The sequence below is a fragment of the Dreissena polymorpha genome, chromosome 3 (assembly GCF_020536995.1).
Source record: "Dreissena polymorpha isolate Duluth1 chromosome 3, UMN_Dpol_1.0, whole genome shotgun sequence".
Classification (NCBI taxonomy): domain Eukaryota; kingdom Metazoa; phylum Mollusca; class Bivalvia; order Myida; family Dreissenidae; genus Dreissena; species Dreissena polymorpha.
This window is the reverse complement of record NC_068357.1, coordinates 45,463,334-45,478,649: the sequence shown is the minus strand read 5'-3', so window position 1 is coordinate 45,478,649 and position 15,316 is coordinate 45,463,334. Positions and strand designations below refer to the sequence as shown.

At 35.8% G+C, this 15,316-nt stretch overlaps 1 long non-coding RNA gene across 1 annotated transcript; it reads left to right on the top strand.

Annotated features, from left to right (window-relative positions):
* Positions 1-5,861: 5,861 nt before the first annotated feature.
* Positions 5,862-8,074, top strand: LOC127874147 (uncharacterized). Its single transcript, XR_008046652.1, has 3 exons — positions 5,862-6,490; positions 6,611-6,670; positions 6,835-8,074. It is a non-coding gene; the product is annotated as an uncharacterized LOC127874147 (long non-coding RNA).
* The last annotated feature ends 7,242 nt before the right edge of the window (positions 8,075-15,316 follow it).

Here is a 15,316-nt window from a genome sequence, read left to right as displayed (position 1 = left end):
CCTCATAACAAGATTTGAGACCTAAAGACCATGGATTTGCTTTAACTCGAAGGAAATACTGGATGGATTGTACGGACTCATGCTTATCAATTTTTATGCCCATTCAAGCTGTGAGTGTGAATATTTCGGCTTGTATGGTCATGAAAAAATATCATCACAAAGTCAATATTTGTAGGATTTTTGCATGTTAAGTATGATTTTTTGATTTCTCATCAAATACACATTCAATCGTAACTCAAATCATGAAGAATAAACATTTCAATGTGCTTTTCTGTCATTCTTCGTTTGGTCGTTGAAGGGTTCGGACGTGTTTTTCGAAGCTCTCGACGTCGTGACCTCATTATAATTTGAACTGCGCGGGTAAAGAACGCTCAGTTGCAACTTGGACATTGACCAATACGGACGTGTTTTTAAAGCGCTCTGAAAAAAGTTTTGACTTTAAAATTTTTTTTACTATGACAGAATCTTAGTTGACTGATGGTCTTTGACAAAGACAGACTTGTTTTTGTGAGCTAGGAAAAAAATTTGACTTTGAAATATTTTTACGATTAAAAAGTTTCAGTTCACTTTTGAACGTTGACGAAGACGGACGTACTTTCGTGAGCTCTGACTATTGATGAAAAGTTTTGAGTTTTACTGACTTGTACTTTGAGAGTTAAATTGACTTCGCGTTATAGAATAGCGACTTGGTACTCAGGTTGTTGAATGACTGGATGACTGTAGTGTTAGGTTATTGTTATGAGATAACAACTTGACTTTGACTTGAGTTGTGAAATAAAATCATACTCTTGAACGTTTAGTATGGACTGACAACGAACTTTTGTGAGCGTTATATATGAAATGTTTGACTTACATTAATTTTTTTGAACGAATTGACTTCACTTTAAGTTTTGACATCGGACTGATCGGACGTGTTTTTTTAAGCTCTGGCTTTGACTGTTGTGGAAAATTAAATTTATGTTGTGGGGTCAAGCGATTGACTGTCAGTTGAGGTTCAGATGTTGAGCTGTGCGGACGTGTTCATTGGAGCTGCTGTCTACAAAAACGTGAGTACAAACTTTTTCACGATATGTTGAAGTGAATTTGTATATGATGATGTATGATGGTTTAAGTAGCTGGATTTCGATTGTTGAGTTGTTGTACTTTATAGAATTGAAATGCGTTGGTTAGAAATTACTCAGTACTGATACAGTGTCAATAATATGGAGTGATAAGCGATGATGGTGTTACAGAATATTGGGAAAAGATCAGATGATGTTAAAACATGGCAAACCTATTTTATGGAAATGTATTAAAGCGCTTGTGTTGATATGTACTAAATATGATATTGCTTTACTTGTATGTGCATGCTGTTAACATTTCTATTTTATTTCAGTGCGCTGTGGTGAGTATTGTAGAATAGATTTATTGTATTATGGAATAAATAAACGATGCTAAATGAAAACTGTTATTGTACACTTTGTATAGATAAACGTGTATGACCACTCTGTCGGTTGGTTTTCATGAAAGCATAAATTATGTGAATGATGATATGAAGGGTAGAATTCATCAGTGCTTGTGTTTAGAAATGCTGAATGATTTTGAAAAGGCTAAATGCTAGCCAGTACTTACAGTTGAGCTACCGTGGGGATGTCAAATGAACTGATGGTTTAATATGATGGTGTATCAAAATGCGTTTGTTGATATTTGCAATATATGATTTGATCTTGGTTTACATTTTTTGCATGCTGTTTTTGTTTCAGTTGCCGGTGGTAAGTATTGTAGATTGTTATGCATATGTCTAGTTTTCACTCAAATATGAAACATGCTTTGAATCTTCTGTACAGTTTTGGAGGTTTAGTGTTTGTGACAACTCTGTCGGTTGGTTTTTATGAAAGCACATGTGAATGATGATATAACGGGTAGAATTTCCCAATACATGAGTGTCTAGCGGAATGCTGATGTATGATGATTTGATGATGCAATGAGAGTTGAGCGAAAAAAATGGTTGCATATGAAAATTTATCGAAATGTGTTTGTTGATATGCACTTTGATATGATACACGTATTGCTCAACATTTTTGTTCATGATGTTTTGTTTCAGTGTGCTGTGGTGAGTACTGTAGATTGTATTGCCTATGTATAGAATTCAATAAAAGAGTATGACTGAAAACTGATTTCGATTCGTTTTTTACAATTTAAGGGATTATCACTCTATAACAACTCTGTCGGTTGGTGTTCATGAGTGTGAGCTTAATACAGCAATGTTTGAGTAGTACAGAAATGTTTCTACTTTTGTGGTCGCCAGTTGTCTGTGACTTGTAAAGTGAACAATACACAGAGCTTTGAATGCAACAAACATTTACTGTTTTAACACAAATTGTGTGCTATGCATGTTTTGATGTAGATCTTTTCAGATTTGACATGGAATGAAGACCTGATTTTGGACAGAGCTGGGAAACGAAAAGGTAAGTTTGTTTTATTTCACTATGAATACTTGTATTTTGACAGAAGAAGATATAAAGTGAGTTTCTTTATCATCATGGTTACTTTCAGAGTATAACACATGAACAGATGAAAACCTATTTTTTGCTAGCTTTTCGTGTACTCTATTTTGGATGATGAGTATGTCAGTAACTTTAATTGTACGGCTAGTAAAGTATGAACATGAATGCTTTGTTCAGATTTTCAGATGTGTGCTGGCAGTTGAGGTCTGGCAGCCGGAGTGAACAGTCGTGATTTCTGGAGCTCCAACAATATGCTAGAAGGTAAGTAACTATGTTTGTTTTGCATTGCATGTTTTCATATGTTTCAGACTTTCAAGCAGAGATGTCATGATGACTGGAGTTGAGCACAGGGCAGTGACAAAGTGAAAGGTAAGTACTTTTACTGAATGTTTGTTCTATGCATGTTTTGTTTTAATACATTTCAGGAGTGCTTATCCAGTGATGATATGACAGTTGGAGTGAACAGTGGAGTCAAGCAGTCTTGATTTTGGAGCTACTTAACAAGCCTTGAAGGTAAGTTTAGAATTTCTCAATGTTAGTGAATTGAAGTACTGTCAGTTGCTTTTGGACAGTCGAACAGAACAGACGTGGTTGCGAGAGCTCTCATATCTGTTGTGTTAAACTGTTTTTATGATATGTTATGTTTGTTTGTTTGTGTTGTACTATTTTTCAGATGCTGTTGGCAGTGATGGGTTTTCAAGCTGACCTGAACAGAAAAGCATCATATGGTAAGTACAAAATAGTTGTTGTATGGGATGTTTTGTGCATGCTTTTATGTTTCAGGTGTACTTGCTGGCAGCGACGAAGACGATTCAAGAAGAGGAACATTGCTGAGAAAGTGAATGGGACTTGCAATTAGGGTAAGTGTTACAATTGTTTGTTTTATTTTTACCATGCATACTTTGCTTTGCTCTGTTTCAGATTTCACATGCAGAAATTAAACAGGATTTCAACTGCTGAGACACAAATCATCAAAAGTAAGGTAAGTTTTAATCCATTGATTTGAGTTGTACAATGTGTTCTTTACTTTATTTCAGATTCGAGTCACTGGTTTACACATGGAAGAAGATTTCCACGTCTGTTACTCAACTCTACAGAAGCAAGGTAAGTCGATCAAATTTTTGTTTTCATTTGTACTGCTGTAATGTGATGGTAAACTTATGCTATTTTTCATGTGTGTCATGTACAGATGGATAATTCAAGTTTGATCTGTGTTGGTTTATGTTCAAAAACGTTTTACATGTATGTGTGTTTGAAGATGTTTTGTTTCAGTGGATGTCCAGATGGCAAGCAGTACAGACGTGTTTCTTGGAGCTGCCAAACAGTGAGTACAAACGTTTTATATTTTTCAGTTGTTTACTCATAGAAGTCTGTGAAAGATGATAACAAGGGTTGAATCTATCAGTACTTGTGTCTAAAAATGCTGATGTGTGACGGTTTACTGAAAAGGGTAAATGCTAGCCAGTACTAACACTTGAGCAACCGTGGGATGTCGAACTAACTAATGATGTACTATGATGGTGAACACTTACTATGTGTATCGAAATGCTTTTGTTGATATTTATTATAGATGATTTGATATTGGTTAACATTTGTTTGCATGCTGTTAACATTTCTATTTCATTTCAGGGAGCTGTGGTGAGTATTGTAGTATACATTTGTTTCAATAATGTTTGAGTAGTACAAAAATGTCTTTACTTTTGTGATCGCCAGTTGTCTGTGATATGTAACGTAAACAAAAAACACAGCTATGAAGCATACAATTGTTTCGAAATTTTATCAATGATTGTATACTATGCATGTTTTGATTTAGTTCGTTTCAGATATGACATGACATGAAGAGTTGACAGTCGAACAGAGCTGAGCAAAGCAGAAAGGTAAGTGTGTTTCATTTTAGTATGAACACTTGTATTTTGTTTTTATATGGTATGTTTTGTGCATGCTATGTTTCAGGTGTACTTGTAGTCAGCGACGAAGACGATTCAAGAAGAGGAACATTGCTGAGAAAGTGAATGGGACTTGCAAACAGGGTAAGTGTTACAATTGTTTGTTTGATTTTTACCATGCATACTTTGCTTTGCTCTGTTTCAGATTTCACATGCAGAAATGGTCTCATAGCAGTGCCAACAGTGAATAAGGATTTCATCTGCTGTGAAACAACTCAACAGAAAGTAGGTAAGCATTGAATGAATGCACTTGAGTTGTACAATTTGATGTGATGCTTTTTTCTGTTTCAGATTCAAGTTTCTGGTGTAGACAGAAAAATGTGTTTGAAGAAGGAATTCTACTACTGTGATTCAACTCTACAGAAGCAAGGTAAGTAGAAACAAAATTTTGGTTTAATTTAACTCATGTGTTTTGCACTGCATGCTATTTTTCAGGTCTCTCATGCAGTGAGGGAAAAGAAGAAGATTTCAAAAAAAAAATCACTGCTGCAACTCAGGCCTATAACATGGTAAGCGTTTACTATATTGTATACAAAATATTTTTCTGTTTTACTCTGTTTCAGGTTTCAATTGTAGAGATGTTGCAGAGATGTTTTGACAGCTTGTGACAGAAAAGAAATTCAGCAGCTGTGTATCGACTGTAGCCACGAGGTAAGTCGAAACAAATATACTGGTTTGTATGTTATGTTGTTATGCCCTTCTATGTTTCAGACTTACATTGCTGTGACGGTTCCACAGTTGGTCAAAAAGAGACGAACACAGGTTTCATGAAGAAAATTGGCTGTTGAAAACCTGCACAAAATATGAGGTAAGTAAACTATTCTTTTGGTTTGTTTTGTGCTTTGTTATGCTTAACTATTTTTCAGATTGGAATGGTGGGTCGTTACAGAGCAGACTTTTGGACAACTGAGAAGTTAAACAACAGAAAATGATTCAAGATCAGCTAGGTAAGTCTGGATTATTATGCATTGCTAAATGTTTTTTTCATTCCAGTATGGCTGTGGTAAGTACACTAACTTTCTATAATTTCATATTGAACTGTTTTGATGACTTGTATTCTGCATTGTAAAATGTCTGTTTTTCATTTCAGTATCCTGTGGTAAGTACACTAACTTTCTATAATTTCATATTGAACTGTTTTGATGACTTGTATACTGCTATGCAAAATGTCTGTTTTTCACTTCAGTATCCTGTGGTAAGTACACTAACTTTCTATATTTTCATATTGAACTGTTTTGATGACCTGTATTTTGCATTGTAAAATGTGTTTCTTTTTTATTTCAGCATGGCTGTGGTAAGTACAATTGCCTTCTTTAATTTTCATATTGAACTGTTTTGATGACTTGTATTCTGCTATACAAAATGTGCTTTTTTCAATTTCAGGTCAGCAATGGTAAGTATAGTGTGTTTCTTTATGTATAATTTTGTATACATATTGTTTTTTTCATCATAGCATGTCTTTTATATTTATGCTTTGTGTAAGTAAAATGTTCATAAATCATTCTTATCTTTAAACTAAAAATGTATTTTGATATGCAAAATGTCTGTATGATTTCAGTTGCCAGAGGTGAGTACCATAACAGTTGAAAAGTTAGTTTTGTTTAGTTAAAGTTTTGGTTCACAGTTTTGTTTGTTATTTGGCAAAATTTACATGTATGCATTGAGTCTTGATTTCAGCTCGATTGTGGACTGAAGAAGATTGTCCGCAGAGGGATTGGATACAAAATACAAAGTAAGTACTGAGTTTCTTACTAAAAGTTTTGAGTTGTATTCATTGTGTGTTAATATGCTATGATTGCTATGAACATGACTTTTGTATTTCAGCGAAGACAACATAGGTAAGTAAAATTGTTATCTGTTTCATGTTTACTGTTACAGTTCAATATTGTGTTTATAAATTGTAAGTTGTACAAACACATTCAAAAGTTTCTGATCATGCTTTCGATTTCATTTCAGCTTTACTGCTGGACGAGTGTTCTCTACTACTAGACGTGTCAGGTTTACTACCAGGCGAGCAGTGACAACAAGGCGCCTTTGTGGAAACAACACAACAAAAAAGTGAGTATTAGTTGAAATTGTTTTACTGTATGTTATACTTAAATGCAAAATTGTGCACATAAATTGTAAGTTGTACAATTACAATGAAAGTTTCTGATCATGCTTTCTATTTCATTTCAGCTGTACTGCTAGACGAGCAGTGACAGAAAGGCGCCTGAACATGCAACACAAAACAAAAAAGTAAGTATCAGTTAAACAGTTGGTAGAGTTGTGTGTTTTTCTTTAGCAGTTTGTGTTTACTATTTTATTTGATACATGGTATATTACACATGCATGTTTTTATCATTTCAGGCTGTTTACTTTCATCGTTTACTGTTTAACACAATTTGCTTTTCTATTTTCAGTGCCAATATACAAACCTTGATGTGGACACCGAGTAGTCAATACATACGTGTGGCGTACAGCTGCGACAAAACCGTGGGTCCATCGCACCGATAACTCGAACATTGGCCCGCGTATGGACATCAGTGCAACTTTGTGAATCCATGTAACTTTGTGAATCCATGTAACATTGCGAATGTGTGTCGATCGAAAAATGTGTACATTCTGCACTGAAACGAACTCGGTGTTGCAAGTGGCAAGTGTTGACAGTGTGTATGTTTATGTTTATGTTTTTACATGAAAAATAAAGGAGATTGTTCTCCTACCTTTTTTTTCCTTGTTTTATTGTGCTGGCCAGCAATATTGATGTATTGATGTATGTGTTTGTGTTTAAACTATGCAATACCAAAATCAAACAAAAAATAAACATTAACAGTCATTAACTGTGTTTGGGCGGCCGAGGGGTTTAAGACTCCACAAGTGTGAAGCGCACTGATAGCACTTGGGGGTAAACACCTCGGTATTTCGGTGCTAAAATGTTTTCACGGTGCTTATTTTGACGCACTGTTAGAACTACCAACCAGTAAATGATTGCTTGATTTATAAAACAAATATTCAGTCTCTACTTTGGCACAAGAGACTCTAAGTATCAAATAACAACAATTTAAGCGCAGACAATCACATGGTGGTACACCAGTCCGAATATACTCATTGCTCTAGCCAGGATTGCAAATTACTTGTGTTGACTAGCAAGGCTCCCTAGTAACGGAGCAGTGTTACTGGCGTTTTTTGGGTCGATAGTGCTTAGGTGAGGTTTTGCTCGAATCGGGAGCGGGTCACTCGCTTGGGCGAGTTAGTTTTCGCTCGTAGTTTCCAATCTGGCTAGATCACTGTAAGGTTGTTTTGACTGCTATTTGGCAAGCAGAAAGACAACAGCGGTTAATTGACTGAGTATGGGCGACCGAGGTATGTAGGTGTCAATAGACCGACTCCACAAGTTGCGAAGCGAACCGATAGCACTTGAGGGGAAACGCCTCGGTTTTCGGTTCTAACATGTGTTATCCATGCTGTCGTTATACTCTGGCAAGGCTCCTCAATCTATCGCGAGGGACACTCATTATTGCCCGCAAGCTTTAGAACCTGACGTGGGTCGATGCGTATGCGAGTCCGAGGACGCGATGGCATTTGATAAGGCTACCAACCGGTTGATAACACGCATTGTTCAAATTGTTAGGTTTAAGTCTGCTAGGGCTGGGGTGGGAAGGCGACTTCTCTTGTACTCAGACAAGAGGAACGGTCACAAGTCCGTGAAAACGCCGAGTGACACCACTAGCTTGCAAACGTACAAAGCAAAAAACTTTCAAACTTGAATTTGAGGTAAAATGATAAAAAAAACTATATGAATGACTAACCGATATAAGATATTTTCCATATGGCAACAAACTATGCTACTCAATGTTGCGTTGAACATTAATTGCGCCTTACGAACTACTCGTGTTGAGACTTACATTGAGTGACTCGTAAACGTAAAGCAGTTACTCGCTTTTGACTGCATACACATTTTGTACAACGGTTCGTTATTGGTATAACTTGTCTTTCAGTGAGGCACATTAACATAAACGTTCAACAGTATTTAGGCTTTATATTGCGCTTGTAGAATATACGAACAAAACACACTACATAAATGACGTTTAGGGATTATTTTGACTTTCCATTTGAGATGATATGATGAAAAAGTATATACATCAGTTTAAGCGACTTTCATGACATTCACCACATGGCCATAAACTTGCGTTATTCAATGAAATGTTAAAATTTCGCTAGCAAAATAAATAAAAACTATATACGCAGTTTCATAACTTTCGATGTATGATCATGAAGTTTGAAATTGTGCAAAGCAATTTTGCGTTAAAAGTTGCATGTAGTTTTATCCCGATCTGAAACGTTTCGCTACAATACAGCCGTATTCGAAACTCAACAACTCAAATGTTTGTACAGAACAATACGAATGTTCCCATTTTGAAACGACAGTAAGTTAAACAAACATTTAGTGGTAAAGCGACATTTCTTGTACTCAAATAGGAGAAACGGTCACGAGTCAGTACACAAATCATAGCAAAACTACACTCTGCAGCTTGTATGAAACGTGTTTACAAAACCAAAGTAGTTCAAAGCAGAACGCTTTTCCTTCTTCGAGGGAGAAGAAATCTGGGTGCAAGTCCCGGCTTTGGTTATAACACGAATACTACTCGCTGCTCAATAGCAATATTCATCATCCTATCCTTATTTAAGGAATACAATCGATTTTTGCCATACGGCCACAAACTATGCTACTAAGTGTTGCGTTGAACATTAATTGCACGAAATAAACTACTTGCGTTGCAACTAGCAAGCAGTGACTCGTAAACTCAAAGCAGTTACTCGCTTTTGACTGCATACACATTTTGTACAACGGCTCGTTATTGGTATTACTTGTCTTTCAGTGAGACACATTAACACAAACGTTCAACAGTATTTAGGCTTTATATTGCGCTTGTAGAATATACGAACAAAACACACTATATAATCTACAATCGATCGCATAGTTAGCTACTTGAGTTGATATTGACAAGCGCTGGTCAATCATCTCGTTTGTAAGCTTTCGAGTGTACACAGTAGTTTGCAGTTTTGTTTCACACATAATACAAAATATGGATGAAAAAAATCTATATACATAACAGTTTGCGATATTAACTACTTTTGCCTCTTGGCCAAATCTACACTCGATCGCATAGTTTGCTACCTAGGTTGATATTAACAAGCGCTGTTTGAAAAGCAGTATTACTTCAATGCTATGGTTTGGTTGTAAGATAAAATACTAGTATATGATGCATTGATGTAACAGATATGTAGGCACATTCGTATAGTAGAAGAAAATTCTCAGCAGCAGCTGGTCTGCAAACACTACAATGCGATTTTGCAGTTTGATACGAACGTGTTTTGTTCACGTGAAGTTGAAATGAAAATCTGTCGTGTCTGATCAATGAAATATATTTGATAAAATAACACAGTTGAAAGGCAGTAACATATCTAAGGTTGTGCTATGTTACAGCTCCACAAATAGTTATTCGTCTTGCAAGATACTGGAACAGATGTCCACATGTTATTGTATATTATCTGATTTAGGATATTTTGAGAAATTATGCAACAGAACATTTCTGCAAGATGTGAAAAAAATATCTATTTAAATGGGATTTCTGAGGTTTAGCCATCGCCGAAAGGCCAATGTTTCTTCGTTAATGCATGGCAAAAGTAAAGGCTATATTGTTTGCTAGTATGCTAGTCCGTATTGCATATTGCAAGGTGGTAAAGCGGCTCTTTTCATTTTGCTGTGAAAAGAACGGTCACAAGCCCGTATAAAACGTTGAGTGACACCTCTTGATCATGAAGCTTGTATGAAACGTGTTTACAAAACCAAAGTAGTTCAAAGCAGAACGCTTTTCCTTCTTTGAGGGAGAAGAAATCTGGGTGCAAGTCCCGGCTTTGGTTATAACACAAATACTCGCTGCTCAGTTGCAATATTCATACTCTTACACAGTCAATATAATCTCGGGACCAAATGCCACTAGGCTCGATTTTGAGTTGCTACATCCACGATTGAAATGAACCAACGAATTTCCATTGAGTGCATGATTGAAACGTACAGGATAAAATTTCCTAATCCGTTTTTAGTGAAACTATTGACCGCTCTATGTTAAAACAAAAACAGTTTATATTTAAAGCTTGAACATTCGCTGATAATAGGCATGCAATAGCAATCCAACGCTGAAATGATTCACACTCCTACGCAATTAATTTTATCGCGGGACCAAATACCCATAGGCTCGATTTCGAGTTGCTGCTCGTGTGTTTGTTAACAAAATACCTTGCTACATTGTTTCTCATATGAAACGATGTTTGAAAGCTCTCGAGTGTTTGTTGACAAAATACATTGCTACATTGCATTTCACATGAAACGATATTTGAAAGCTGCTCGTGTTTTGCTGGTTCTGAGTTTTGCATGATGATGATTATGATTATGATGATGAAATATGATGATGATGTTTATGATTATGAATATGATGATGATATATGATTTTTCTCATAGCGCGGGTGAAACTGATTTTCGTAGCATATGATTGCGGTTGTTGACTAGATACCTAGCTTCACTGTATTTTACAAGATACGATATTTGAAAGCGTGATATGTTTTTTGAGCATATATGATTATATATTTGTTGAATTCGGTATTTGATGTGATGAGCACAAGAGGAACGGTCACAAGTCCGTGAAAACGCCGAGTGACACCACTAGCTTTCAAACGTACAAAGCAAAAAACTTTCAAACTTGAATTTGAGGTAAAAAAACTATATAAACAACTAACCGTTATAAGATATTTGCCATATGGACAAAAACTATGCTACTCAATGTTGCGTTGAACATTAATTGCGCCTTACGAACTACTCGTGTTGAAACTAACATTGAGTGACTCGTAAACTTAAAGCAGTTACTCGCTTTTGACTGCATACACATTTTGTACAACGGCTCGTTATTGGTATAACTTGTCTTTCAATGAGGAACGTCTATTGAGGTTGTAGAATATACGAACAAAACACACTACATAAATGACGTTTAGGGATTATTTTGACTTTCCATTTGAGATGATATGATGAAAAAGTATATACATCAGTTTAAGCGACTTTCATGACATTCACCACATGGCCATAAACTTGCGTTATTCAATGAAATGTTAAAATTTCGCTAGCAAAATAAATAAAAACTATATACGCAGTTTCATAACTTTCGATGTATGATCATGAAGTTTGAAATTGTGCAAAGCAATTTTGCGTTAAAAGTTGCATGTAGTTTTATCCCGATCTGAAACGTTTCGCTACAATACAGCCGTATTCGAAACTCAACAACTCAAATGTTTGTACAGAACAATACGAATGTTCCCATTTTGAAACGACAATAAGTTAAACAAACATTTAGTGGTAAAGCGACATTTCTTGTACTCAAATAGGAGAAACGGTCACGAGTCAGTACACAAATCATAGCAAAACTACACTCTGCAGCTTGTATGAAACGTGTTTACAAAACCAAAGTAGTTCAAAGCAGAACGCTTTTCCTTCTTCGAGGGAGAAGAAATCTGGGTGCAAGTCCCGGCTTTGGTTATAACACGAATACTACTCGCTGCTCAATAGCAATATTCATCATCCTATCCTTATTTAAGGAATACAATCGATTTTTGCCATACGGCCACAAACTATGCTACTAAGTGTTGCGTTGAACATTAATTGCACGAAATAAACTACTTGCGTTGCAACTAGCAAGCAGTGACTCGTAAACTCAAAGCAGTTACTCGCTTTTGACTGCATACACATTTTGTACAACGGCTCGTTATTGGTATTACTTGTCTTTCAGTGAGACACATTAACACAAACGTTCAACAGTATTTAGGCTTTATATTGCGCTTGTAGAATATACGAACAAAACACACTATATAATCTACAATCGATCGCATAGTTAGCTACTTGAGTTGATATTGACAAGCGCTGGTCAATCATCTCGTTTGTAAGCTTTCGAGTGTACACAGTAGTTTGCAGTTTTGTTTCACACATAATACAAAATATGGATGAAAAAAATCTATATACATAACAGTTTGCGATATTAACTACTTTTGCCTCTTGGCCAAATCTACACTCGATCGCATAGTTTGCTACCTAGGTTGATATTAACAAGCGCTGTTTGAAAAGCAGTATTACTTCAATGCTATGGTTTGGTTGTAAGATAAAATACTAGTATATGATGCATTGATGTAACAGATATGTAGGCACATTCGTATAGTAGAAGAAAATTCTCAGCAGCAGCTGGTCTGCAAACACTACAATGCGATTTTGCAGTTTGATACGAACGTGTTTTGTTCACGTGAAGTTGAAATGAAAATCTGTCGTGTCTGATCAATGAAATATATTTGATAAAATAACACAGTTGAAAGGCAGTAACATATCTAAGGTTGTGCTATGTTACAGCTCCACAAATAGTTATTCGTCTTGCAAGATACTGGAACAGATGTCCACATGTTATTGTATATTATCTGATTTAGGATATTTTGAGAAATTATGCAACAGAACATGTCGGCGTTATTCCTTAAGGACCATATAATCTGCAACTCACCTTGCTACCAGTTGTTTATAAAAATATATTTTATATTCGATATTCTTACGTGACCCACCCAGTCCTGTAAGCCGAAATGATCCGTAAAACAATATTGTGTCTTTGTGTCGTATGAACAAATCTGCACTAAAACTAAATTTAGGTTCAACTCGTAAACGCATGATCAGTTGTCAAACGAAAGTACGGTTGATATTCAAATGCATTATTTTTCTCTTTCTGGTATATTGTTTTAGTATGTTGATGCTGCATTAATTACTATAAGTGTATATGAAGTAGAAACATTAAAAATAATCAACGGTTGCGATAGACACCTATAAACTGTTACATGCTCATAATATCACTTTAGTACATAAGCAATATGGTGGAATAATTATTGTTAAATTTATTAAAAATAATATTTATCATTGTATTGTTGAAAACACATTAAGAATCTATTATTGACATACCATAATTATATTGCTGAATATCTTCTTTTAACATATTTCTGGTCTAAAGAAAATTCCAGGTCACCTAGTTCACGGATAGCGTCTTTATTATATAACGATTATTTTACTGACCGCGAACTCCGGTGATGACCTGTATATAAACTCTGAATGTCCGCGACTTGACCCGAAACCTCGCGGGTTGAAATGCAATTCTTTAAAGTGAGGCCTCGCTTCCACTGCTCTTTATACTTTTACATGTTAACATGTTGACAGGAATATGGAAACTAAGTACTAAATATGAGAACATAGCCTTTTAAGTATAAACGCTTTTGCGCTGGTAATACTCTGAAAATAAAAGGTGTACGCACAAACTGTATTGATGTCGAGAATTGAGTGTAAAACTGTTCTATCTATTAAGCCTTTTCATTAGAGATAAAATTGTTTCATACAGTAAGACAGTGTTACAAAGACCCGGATATGTTTCCAATGTTCTGGTGGTATACTCAAATCAGCCAATGGAATAAATGAAGTGTATTCATTCGTACCTAGCCGCGGGAAATTTTATTTGAATTTTATTGGACACTTACAAAGGTCAAGTCAGGGTGAAAAGCTGGCTTAATGCAGCTTACGCCGAAAAATAAAGTTTTTAACGGTGCGTTTACATTTTGTCCAGCCCTTGTATAAACGCCTGAAAACCCCGTTGATTCTGCACCATGTAAAGGAATACCCAGTCAGATTTACAGATGTGCACATGCCGCGCAATGTCAAAGATATACAGTATTATTTATAAAACATGATGTTATGCGTATTCGGTTTTCTTGTGAGCCTGTTCAGGTTTTCTCCTGGCTCAAAATTCATTTAGCCAAATACGCCTCGCTATGGCAAATTCTTCTATTTTTGGCTATTTTTAGGTTTTAATGAAGAAAACGTTGTAGCCAAATAGAATTTTCTTTAGCCAAATAAGTCAATTTGTAGCCATTGGCTAATTTCGCGAATGGCAGAGTAAGCTTGATGCAATTTTGTACCGTATCGTATATGACATATTATCGTATACCGGTTCAAAAAGGACCACCCTGTCAAAACCTTATCTTTATTGTTTCCACATAATGGTGCAATTGTGTAACACATATCGACAATTATCGTATATCGTTACCATCTCTCGATTGGTCATTGTCGGCTAGGTTTCTTCTTAAATATACCCCGGGTACTCTTAAGTATACTTAAGTGTACCCCGGGTATGAAAAATAGACTTAAACGTACTTGGGAATTATAAGGCTTAATTGGTCGTTGTTGGCAATGTTGTTTAAATTAAATTATGATTATATTTATGTCAATATTTTGTAAAATGGCCTCTATATTATAGAAACTCGTACTCAAAAAGCATGCTGAGACAGGTTTTGCTCAAAGAGAATTTGTTTTCCCATTTCGTAGCGCGTTTTCTGCATCGGATTTGGGGCTGGAAAAAAAACTCGGGTACAGTCTTATAGGCCGGGTACGTTTTAGTATCTTTTCCGTACCCGGTTTACATTTAAGTATACTTAAGAGTACCCGTTGTACATTTAAATAGTACCCGAGCCGACAATGACCAATCGAGCGCGAGACATCAGCAGGACACCGTTAAAATGTGATCGGCAGTATATCAACATAATGGTGTTTATGTTTTAAAAAGAAACATGCACTCGCCGACAGCAGGTACTATAAACACAACGCAGTCAAAACCGGGTCTGAATTATATCAAAATGCACGGTGAGGATAAATATGTAACTACTTTGTGCACTTGCGTTGTACGTTTTCTAGTGCACATAGAGTACTACGCATTTCTTGCATGGAACTGAACAAAACTTATTATTTTGTATATTTAAGAAACGTTGCGAAACATATGTGAT